General features: G+C 33.5%; 1 pseudogene; it reads left to right on the forward strand.

Annotated features, from left to right (window-relative positions):
- The first annotated feature begins 6,024 nt into the window (after positions 1–6,024).
- On the forward strand, positions 6,025–6,966 carry LOC148108705 (olfactory receptor 6C76-like; annotated as a pseudogene).
- Positions 6,967–12,123: the final 5,157 nt, after the last annotated feature.

Below are 12,123 nucleotides of genomic sequence, written 5' to 3' on the forward strand. Positions count from 1 at the left end.
AAAGAGTAGAAAGCATGCAGTGACAGATGACAAAATTAAGTGCAAAAATGAAAACTGTAAGAAAGAATAAAAGGAAATGCTAGAAAAAAAACTATAACTAAAATGAAGAATGCCTTTGATAGGCACATTCATAGATTGAAGAAAGCAGAGGAAAGAACCAGTGATTCCTGAAGACAGCTCAATAGAAACCTACCAAACTGAATGCAAGAGAAAAAAGAAAAAAATTTACAGCACAGCATCCGAGAATATGGGACAAACCCAAACTTGTAACATAGGTGTCATTGGAATACCAGAAAGAGAAGAGAGAGATGAGAAAAAGAAATATATGAAGAAATAGTGACTGTAGAACATTCCAAAATTAGTGACAGAAACTAAAACACAGACACAGGAAAATTAGAGAATACCTAACAGGATAAACACACACACAGACACACACACACACACACACACAGACACACACACACACACACACACACACTCAACTATCCATATAATATTCAAATGCAGAAAACAGAAAGAAAATCTTTAAATGAAAGACAGAAGAAAAATATAGCTTATCTGGAGAAGAACGAGGGTGAAATTACAACACACTTTTAATCAGAAAATATGCAAGCAAGAGGGGAATAGAGTGAAATATTTCAAGTTTTTAAAGAGAAAAACCACTAACCCACACACAGTTAAATTATACTTCAAAAGTGAAGGAGAAATAAAGACTTTGTCAAACAAACTAAATGAATTCATTATCAGCAGACTGACCTACAAGAAAGTTTTCAAAAGTTCTTCAGGCAGAAGAAAATTATACATATCAGAAACCTTATTCTACCTATACAAAGAAAAGATGAACACTGAAGAAGAAATAATTGAAGGTAAAATACAATACACTTACTGTAAAGATAAATTAATGAAGACAGCATGGTATTGAATATAGAATATACATAAAGATCAATGAAACAGAATAGAAATTCCACAAGTAGAACAACACATACAGTTGATCTTTGACAAAGGAGCAAAGGCAATTAAACTGAGAAAATCTTTTCCACAAATGTAGAGAATTGGACATCCATATAAAAAATAAATCTAGACACAGACCTTTCATAAAAATTAACTCAAAATGAATCATAGACCTACTATAAAACGTCAACAATAAGCAAATGGAGGTTGGTTGGTGGAGCCGGGATTCTCACTTTTGGAGTGGGAGGTTACAGAGAAGAAAGGGAGGAAAGTTACATATAGTAATACTTATGTATTTATATACAAGTTATTAGGATCACATATATTTCCTGGCTCTGTCCTCTTAGAGATTCTAGAAGCAATGACACCGTGGTAGCAAGGAACACACCTAGATCCCAGACCTGGTTTCTAATACCATTCTCCAATAAAAGTAACCAGGTATTACTGCAGGAATGTCTGATTAGAGGGCCCTGGTAAGGAATATATAAGATGATCCTGAAGCATCTTATAGTAGCAGAAAATAAGGAAGCGATTTTTAAAAAACACACTATGATGGTTGGATGTCAAATGGAAGAGTAGCCAACTGAAAGACCTCCCAATGGCCAAAGCTAGAAAAATTCAGCAACAAAATAAATTAATATTGGATATGTCAGAAGTATAAAATAAATATCCATGAGTCCATACTGATATAAATAAATAATTGAGTAAATTAATAAATGGGGAAGAACACACAAATTTCCCATGTAAAGGAATCCCAAATAATTTATACAGATACTCCATCTTCTAGGTAGAGCATAATTCCCACTGTTCAGTGTCAGCTGCTCATAGTGACTTCCTTCCACAGGGTCCAATGTGGAAAGTGCAGGATGGGAGGACAGCAAATTTGTGGAGAACCCTAACAAGTAGTGCTTCAGTCAGGTGATCAAAGTTCACATGAACAATAATAAATTATTCTGATAGCAAAAACTCAAGATATGATTGTGATGAAAATGGCAAATTTAACCACCATGGGCTTCTTTCCCAAAACACATAACCCTAATTTAATCCTAGAGTAACAGCATATAAATCCCCATTGAGGTCTATTATACAAACTAGTTGCTCAGAGTTCTCAGAACTCTCAAGATCATCAAAATTCTGAGAGAGTGCCCCATCTAAAGAAGCCTACGGAGATGATTAATGTACTGTAGTATCCTGGAAGAGATCCAGGAACAGAAAAAAGAAACATTAGGTAAAAATCAAGGAAATCTGAATAAAGTAGGTTCTTTATAGCTAATAATAATGTATCAATCTAACAACATATCAATAAGTGTGTCAGTTCATTAACTGCAATGAATCTACCATATTAACATGTTAATAATAGGAGAAACTGTATTGGGGACATATGGTAACTCTACCTTCACATTTTTTCCATAGTTCTAAAACTGTCCTAAATAAAAAATTCATTCAAAAAGGAACCTGATGATATCTTGATTGGAATTTTGTTGAATCTATCAATACATTTAAAATACATTTAAATATTGATACCTTAAAAATATTGACCCTTCTAAAACATGAGGATTTTTTAACTTTCTGTTTGGTTATATGCTGATTTTTTTAATTCTCCATCACAAAGAATTGGTTTACTTATTTTTTTATTGAAGCATAATTAACACACGTTATATTAGTTTCAGGTATACAACATATTGATCCAACAATTCTATACATTACTCAATGTTCACCGCAGTAAGTACTGTACTATATATTATTACAATATTATTGACTATATTCCCTATGCTTTCACCTCCATGACTTATTTATTTTATAACTGGAAATTTCTGCCTCTTAATCTCCTTTATCTCTTTCACCCATCCCCCACCCATTTCCCCCCTCTGGCAACCACTAGTTTGTTCCCTGTAGTTAAAAGTCTGGTTTTTTTATTTGTTTATTTGTTTATTCCTTTGTTTTGTTTTTTAGATTGCACATATAAGTGGTATGTGACTTTCTCTGATTTATTTCACTTAGCATTAAACCCTCTAGGTCCATCTATGTTGTTGCAGATGTCAAGATCTCATTTTTTTTCTTTCCTTCTTTTTCTTGGCTGACTAGCATTCCATTGTATATATATCACATCTTCTTTATCCATTCATCTATCAATGCACACCGGGTTGCTTTCATGTCTTAGCTATTGTGAATAATGCTGCAGTAAGTGTAGAGGTGCGTATATCTTTCTGAATTAGTGTTTTCGTTTTCTTTGGGTAAACACCCAGTAGTTAGATTACTGAACCATATGGTATTTTTATTTTTAATTCTTTGAGGAACCTCCATGCTTTTTTCCACAGTGGCTGTCACAATTTATATCCCCACCAAAGGGCATGAGAGGGTTCCATTTTCCTCCACATTCTTAGCAACACTTAATTGTTTCTTGCCTTGTTGATTCTAGCCATTCTGACAGTTGTAAGGTGATATCTCATTGTGGTTTTGATTTGTATTTTCCTGATGATTAATGATGTTAAGTACATTTTCACATGTCTGTTGGCCATCTGTACATCCTCTTTGGGAAAATCACCCATTCAGATTCTCTGCCCAGTTTTTATTTGGATTATTTGGTTTATTTGATGTTGAGTTGTATCATTTCTTTATATATTTGGATATTAACTCCAAATTGATGTACCATTTGTAAATATCTTCTCCCATTCAGTAGGTACCTTTTCATTTTGTTAATGGTTTCCTTCATTGTGCAAAAAGTTTTTTATTTTGGTATAGTCCCAATAGGTTGTTTATTTGTTTATTATCAATATATTTTTATTAACAAACTATTTGAATAGCACATTTTATATCCTTGTGGCCCTTTCTTCTTGCTGTTTTCTGGTTCTTCACAAGTTTACACATAATTGGATTATAGTGCCTCGGCAGACATTTATCTCAGGTAAAAATAATATAACATTGACAAATGAAAATTCTAAGACTGCTTTTTCCTCACTGCTATTCTCTGCATTTATACACCTCTCTGACATTTAATTTTTTTAAAATCATTTCCCAAGGCTACTTAATTAAAATTATTCAAGTAAACTTTAGAATATACTCCTCAGGAACATCTCTCTCCAGAGACAATTTAATTGTTTCCCTGTTAAGAATCTCCTGTGACTATTTTGAAAGGGGGAGAAAAAAACAGATAAAACCAGTCTGTTTTGGTAACAATAGTTAGAAAACCAACTTTTCCCACTGGAAGGTAAGAAAAAGGGTTTTTTGTTTTTGTTTTTGTTTTTTTAAAATTACAACCCATCTTTATTTTACAGAAGTTACTGGGAGCCAGGTAGAATGTTATATTAGTAGATCTTCCTAGCATCTATGGTTAGGATATTGTTATTTTCGTGGAAATTTTGGAAAATAAGTGATACTAAATGGCTGTTCTGGGATTGTGCAACTTGGGATAGTTCCTTCCATTTCAAGGATTTTCTTTCTCACAAATTTTTATTCATTCCTATGCAGCTCACCTCTTTCCTGTACCTGTTATTCCTTTTTTTTCCCTTAAATTTATTATTATGTTATGTTGGTCACCATTCAGCACATCATTAGCTTTTGATGTGGTGTCCCATGATTCATTGTTTGCGTATAACACCCAGTGCTCCATGCAATACATGCCCACCTGCTATTTCTTGATTCTCACTCATGGCTTGAGCCTCTCCTTCTTTTGAACTAAGAGTTTCACTTAGTTAACCAGCAAAATATACAGCTTTGTCACCTCTATTTGCCTATTTTCACATAACTAGTGCCTCAATCTCACATTTTTCTCTTTCTCTTACTTTGTATTTATTTTGAGAGTCTTACCCACATTCCAGGAAACTATAGTCTCTAGTTCTGCCGTGTTACCAGGTAGAAATTTAGGGCAGAGGTCCATTTTGCTGCTGGCCTACCCTCTCCACACTTCTAGCTTTACTCCTAAACAAAGAGTTAGTGCCAGAGATACTGCTACCCAATGAAAAATTTTTGCAAGACCATTTGAGTCTCAGCCTTTCATACTAAACGTGGATTGACTACATGGAACAGTCCATAAACCTGTTTCCACTGTGTTACAGAACCTCTTGAATACTTTGCTGCCACCTTCTACCAGCAACTGGGGCTGTGTCAACTTTCTATCAGGGTCTTCCAACTTCAGGAATAAGCTTTCTCCTAAACTTATTCTTCAGTGTGTTTCATCTTTCTCTATGCAACCAGGATCATCCTGCCAAATTCTACCTACAGACATATGTTCTTGCATAATGAAATTAAAGGGAGAAACAAATTGTGAAGTCTATAAAATGTCCCAAAAGTAAAGTAAAGCCTCAAACACTGACACTCAATTAAAGTAAGGCAACAGAACATTTGGATTTGAGAAGTCAAATTGTTACTACATAGGATTATATAACTGTAAGTATATTTTTCACTTCTTTCCTCATTAATTTTTCCATTTTCTAATCAATTTGTAACTTAAATCACTTAAATTTGTCTGTTTGACTATCTTCTACAAAGTAAAAGATTATTATTTAATTCAGAAAGGAAAAGTTTTAATTCTTAGTTTTTTTAAGATAATATAAATTTCAGATTTTATAACCCTGATTCTTTTGTTAAGTTATTAATTCTCTGTTTAGGCAGGACTGGCATGAAACATCTTGAAAAAATTGTAGAAACTATTTTAAAAAGCAAACTTCAAATGTTTTATTTTAAGAAAACTCATTAGAACATGTGGTCATTAATAAAATATTTTAATAGAAATAAAATAATATATTTTATAGTTTTCTTACACATATGATGAAATTTTAAAAGAAAATAAAAAATTGATGAGCATATTTTTCATATACAGATGTGTTTATTAGATCTATCAAGTGACTCACTCAATGTTACATGGCTAGGGTCTATAAGGAAATACTGGGTATAAGTTTCTTTGTCCTGGCTCATATATATTTTCAGAATTTAGTACAATTTGGTGGCTAATTTATTGGTCCATTTTATGTCTTATATATTTCTTAAGCCAGCAGAAGTGATAAAAAAATAATCCTGGACTCACAAAAATTATTGTTTCTTGTTTGCACTTACAGACCTGGAAGAAGTCAGCAATAAGAAATGAAAAATCAAACATCTGTGAAAGAGTTCATTCTTCTGAGATTAACAGATGACCCAGAGCTAAATATTTTGATTTTTCTATTTCTATTTTTCACTTATATACTGAGTATAACTGGAAACCTGACAATTATTACCCTCACTCTGATAGATCCTCACCTTAAAACTCCCATGTATTTCTTCCTTAGGAATTTCTCTTTTCTAGAAATCTCATTCACAACAGTTTGTATTCCTAGATTTCTGGTGAGCATTATAACAGGAGATATGACCATTTTCTATAATTCTTGCATGTCACAGGTGTTTTTCTTCATACTCTTTGGTTCAACAGAATTTTTTCTTTTGACTGCTATGTCTTATGATTGGTACGTAGCTATCTGTAAGCCATTGCATTACACAACAATAATGAACAGCAGAGTCTGCAACCAGCTTGTAATTAGCTCTTGGCTGGCTGGATTTCTCATTATTTTTCCACCTGTCATCATGGAACTTCAACTGGATTTCTGTGACTCCAACATCATTGATCACTTCACATGTGACTCTTCTCCTATGCTATTGATCTCCTGCACAGACACAGCATTCCTAGAACTCATGGGATTCTTCCTGGCAGTATTCACGCTCATGGTAACCTTAGTATTAGTGGTTCTTTCCTATGTATTCATCCTTAAAACAATTCTGAGAATCCCCTCTGCCGAGCAAAGGAAAAAGGCCTTTTCCACTTGTTCCTCACACATGATTGTTGTCTCTATTTCTTATGGAAGTTGAATTTTCATGTATGTCAAAACTTCAGCAAAAGAAGGAGTGGCTCTGACCAAGGGTATAGCTGTGCTCAATACCTCTGTTGCCCCAATGCTAAATCCTTTTATTTACTCCCTAAGGAACCAGCAGGTAAAGCAGTCCTTTAAGAACTTAGCCAACAAATGCTTCTCAAATAAATTGTAATCATAAAGAAATTCATTACCTCAATTTTAAATGGAACCTATGTCTAACACAATGTTAACATTGTTATATTTCTCCAACCACTATGATATTCAACTTCCTTTCCTTCAGCTCTTATTCACCATTTATTCTATTTTGGCCTCACTCAGTTCAACTTTCTTTTTACATTTACATGCTCTGAAAATTTTCTAAGCATGAGTGATTTGATGTCACGTAAGTGAGGATAATACTTAACAAGAATGCCAGAATTTAGTTTTAACAATCATTGAAAGAACTTTCTCTTTGCACACTAATCAAAGTCTAGATAAAATTCTAAGTAATTCTAAAAAGTTATTTCTCCCAGTGCACGAGCATTGAGTATTAATGTAATTCCATCTGTGAGGTAAAGTCTCCTACCTCTAGTGTGCTTTTATTTGTCCTTGTATCTCCTAGGGTTTTTATATTAAAAATGTTGATCTGTGCTATTTGGGACATAGGCGTTATATCTTCATCGTGAATTTTATCCTTTAATATTATAACATATCTTGTTTAATGTCTTTTCCGGACTAAATTCCAAATTTACTACAAGTATGGCATTGCCATTTCTGTAAAATCCCAATATTTTCACCACAAGCATTTTGAGTGAACTACACTGATGATTATTCCACAGCCCATTACTTTCTTTTAATTTGCTGATGCTGAGCTGGAGCTTATCTGACACTCCCTTGGAAAGAACCTGGTTTCCTGTGATCCAATTTCCTTTTTTTATTTTTTATTTTTTTGGAAATTAAAACCATGTGTTTTCTATCTCCCAGGTAGTTCTCAAAATTTCTGGCACACTGATGGCACCCTATAATGTTTTCTAGTATTCGTATGGTTTCATTATCTTAAAAATGGAAAATACATCTTTCAGAATTTTTATGGACATTGGAGGGTGTGGATTTAAGCATGTTTGCACTATCTAAAACTTGACATAAATCTTTCTTATAAGAAGTTCTTAATTATTGCTCTACAGTTACAAGAATAAAACTTAATATAGTATTTGTCCACTTGCTTCTTTCTTGTCCTCTCCCACAAGCAATGCATGAAATCATTTAACTTACCATCAGAACATTTTTCCTTAATATTTATTTGAATTCTCAGTGCTTTGGTTCTCTTTTCTCACTGTAAAAAGTTCTTCTGATAAGTGTTTACAGAAACAGGGTAACACATAATCAAAAACAGGTGAAAATTAAATTCTGAGAGCATGAATGTCTAAAACATCTGTGATATTTCCAACTGTGTCTCAGCAAAAATATTTACTATATCTGCTTGTAAAAAGTGTTTCACTCAATTTGATATTAACTTTTTAAAATAATTTTTATTTTGTTATATTAGTCACCATACAGTACATGCCAGTTTTTGATGCAATGTTCCATGATTCATTAGTTGCATATAACACCCAGTGCACCATGCAATATGTGCCCTCCTTACTACCCATCACCAGCCTATCCCAATCCCCCCCCCATCCCTCTGAAGCCCTCAGTTTGTAGGGTCCACAGTTAGAACTGGGAAGTACAGTGGACTCTCTTCTTAGGCATCATAGATGTGAATTTTCCACCTACTCCAGAATTATGTTCTTATTTCTTTCTTTGCTTTACAAAGCTTTTCATTTTTCCAGTTGTTGCTTTGGAGATTCTATGTAAATCTAAATATTTGCTTTGCATCTATTGATGCAGGTAAGACTCAGACAGTGTGGTGTTCAATAAAGTCCTGATGCTTCAATGCATACAGGCAGAGAGAACAAGTGTGCTAGCTAGTGTTTAAAACCAATGATCAGAAAACAATACACAGACATAAATGTTACTAATATAATTTACAAATAATAATAAAACATTCAATAAACTTAATTGGAAATTCTATGTACAAAACTGATTTTCACAGAATGATTTCATTTATTTTTACCAAACTCATCTCCATAACTAATCTGTTTGCATATCAACCACAATTTAACAAATGCAGTTAAATTTAACAATGCAGCACTCAAATGCACAATTATAGTCAGAAGTTTCAGAACACTCAATAATTAATATAGAAGGTTGAAAAAAAAAACAATAAAGATGTGGAAGAGTTGAACAATCTTATCAACCAAATTGACCTTATTGAGATTTTCAGAACATTCCACCCAACATCAACAGAATACTTACTCTTTCCAGTATTACACAAAACAATATCATAGAACATTCCATCCAACATCAACAGAATACTTACTCTTTCCAGTATTACACAAAACATTATCATAATAGATCATAACCTGAGTGACTAAAGAGTCTCAATAAGTTCACAACATTCAAGTCATGCCTAGTATGTTACTGAACACTATGTAATAAACTTACAAATCATTATGGAAAGATATCTGGAAAAATCCACTAATATTTGCAAACTAAGATATATATAATCCCTGGGTTGAAGGAAATCAAAGAAAAATTAAAATGCCATGTGAACAAAATAAACATAAAATTACAACATAACAAAATTTGTGGGATGCAGCTAAAGAAACTTAAGACTCTAAAATTAGGAAAGAAGAAAATCCTCAGATCAATGACCTCAGCTTCCACCTCAATCAGCTATCAACGTAGTAAAGCAAATTTAACTCAGAGTAACCAGATGAAAGGGAGTAATAAAGACCAATGTGGAAATCAGTGAAATAGAAAACAGAAAAATAAGAAAATATCAATAAAACCAAATCTGATTTCTTGAAAATATCATCAAAATTGATAAATTTTTAGCCAGATTGATGAGAAAAATACAGAGTAGATACAAATTACCATTATCAGAGAAGACCAAGTCTTATCACTGATATTCTACAGTTACTGAGCAAATAATATGGAGGTTTTTGAACAACTTTATGTCAATTAATTAAAAAACATAAAGAAATGGAAAAACAACAAAATTCTGTTCAAGAAAAAAACAATAAATCCCATTCAAGAAAGAAAATTGATGACAGGTCTATATCTAGTGTAGAAATTGAACTTATAATTAAGAAATATCTCACAAAGTAAATTCCACATTCACCAGTGATTGCTACAAAATATTTAAGGAAGCAATACTAATAATTGTACACAACTGTCCCAGAATATATTCCAGTAGGGAATACTATCCAACTTATCCTATGAGAATAGAATTATCCAGAGAGCAAAATCAGGAAATAGATATTATTAGGAAAATATGGTAACAAATCTCACTTGTGAACAAGCTGCAAATATTTAAAATAATGGCAAATAAATCTAGAAATATGTAAAAAGTTTAATTAATTTTGATCAAGTGAAGTTTTTCTTAATAGATGCAGAAAAATATCCAAAAAGCATATCAAATAAAAACTCTCAGAATGCACTTGTGGGGGCGCCTGGGTGGCACAGCGGTTAAGCGTCTGCCTTCGGCTCAGGGCGTGATCCTGGCGTTATGGGATCGAGCCCCACATCAGGCTCCTCCGCTGGGAGCCTGCTTCTTCCTCTCCCACTCCCCCTGCTTGTGTTCCCTCTCTCGTGGGCTGTCTCTATCTCTGTCAAATAAATAAATAAAATCTTTAAAAAAAAAAAAGAATGCACTTGTGATGAGCACTGGGTGTTGTATGTAAGTGTTGGATCACCAAATTGTACACCTGAAACTAATATTACACTGTAAAAGAAACAAAAACAAAAAACACTCAATGAATTGATCTAATAAGTGGCAAATATCAAAAAGGACATCCAAAATGTACTTAAAAAAAAAAGAAAAAGAAAGAAAAAAGAAAAAATAATTAAACTACAGCTAACGTCTTAATTCATTGTGGAAGTCTGAACAATCTGATGCGAAGAAAAAGAATAAGGCCAGGACGGTCACTCTTGATACATCTATTTAATATTATACATTAGATTCTGGGGCACCTGGGTGGCTCAATTGGTTGAATGTCAGACTCTTGGTTTTGGCTCAGGTCATGATCTCAAGGTCATGAGATCAAGCCTTGCATCAGGCTCCACACTCAGCGGGGAGTCTCCCTGAGATTATCTGACTCCCTCTCCCTCTCCCTCTGCCCCTCCACCCCATGCTGTCTCTCTAAAATAAGTAAGTAAGAAAGTAAGTAAGTAAGTAAGTAAATCTTTAAAAAATATGTATTATATGGTAGATTCTAATTTATATAATGAAGTTTTAAAAAGGGAAAAAGCATTCAGACTAACAGGAAGAAGCAAAACAGATTTTATTTATGCAGACAACATAAGCACCTTCATAGAAAATCCTATTGACTTCCTGTTTCAGCTCCATCTTTTAGAGTTTGAAAGTCATCACTTCTGCCTTATAAAGGTCAATAACCTTACTTGAACCCATGGTAGAATTGAAGTTGCAGAGCAATGGCACCCTGAAATCTAGAGACACAGGAAAATCCAGAGTCCCAGTTGATATCTAATTTCACAGAGCATAAGTCACAGGAACCATATGTAGGTAGGAACACTAATAATAGTAATTTTGGCAAATTCCTGGGCACTGAGTGGTTCCTCAAGTTGAAGAACCAAGAAAGATCTTCTCTTGACTCAGGCAAAGATATGGAAGAGTAACTATTCTGAAAAAAATCCCAGGATATTCTTCACACAAAGGCCGACACTCCAAGGGAAAAGATTTTGTGAGAAACACTTATGAAGGCCTAGGAACACAGGCTCACTAAAGACTGAGATTTAATCATAAGATTATAGAATGCTATCCCTCTGCCACAATTTACAACCATACCAACATATATCAAAGTATCTCCACCAATATACTTGATAATTTCAAAGGGGAACTTTATGATGGAGAGACCGGGAAGATACCCATTAACCAAGTTAACAAAGTTAACATCAGTAATAAGATGTAGATATCATATACTCCCTGATACAATACACTGAAAAGGGCATACTATCTCTATGGCATTCTCCACAAAATGTATAACCTTGATATAATCAGGAGAAAACAGCAGACAAACAAAATTAGGAAACTTTCTATAAAATAGAGTACTGATCAGTACTCTTCAAATATATTAAGGTCATGAAAAACAAGGAAAGACAGGAAATTTCACACACTGGAGAAAACTAAGGAACGTGATCTCTAATACTATGAAGATTCAGGATTTGATCCTCAGCAAGTAAAGAGCATGGACAGAAAAACTGGTGAGAATCCAAATAAAATCTGTCC

Source organism: Ursus americanus, chromosome 17, assembly GCF_024610735.1.
Source record: "Ursus americanus isolate L20-20 chromosome 17, mUrsAme1.1.p, whole genome shotgun sequence".
Classification (NCBI taxonomy): domain Eukaryota; kingdom Metazoa; phylum Chordata; class Mammalia; order Carnivora; family Ursidae; genus Ursus; species Ursus americanus.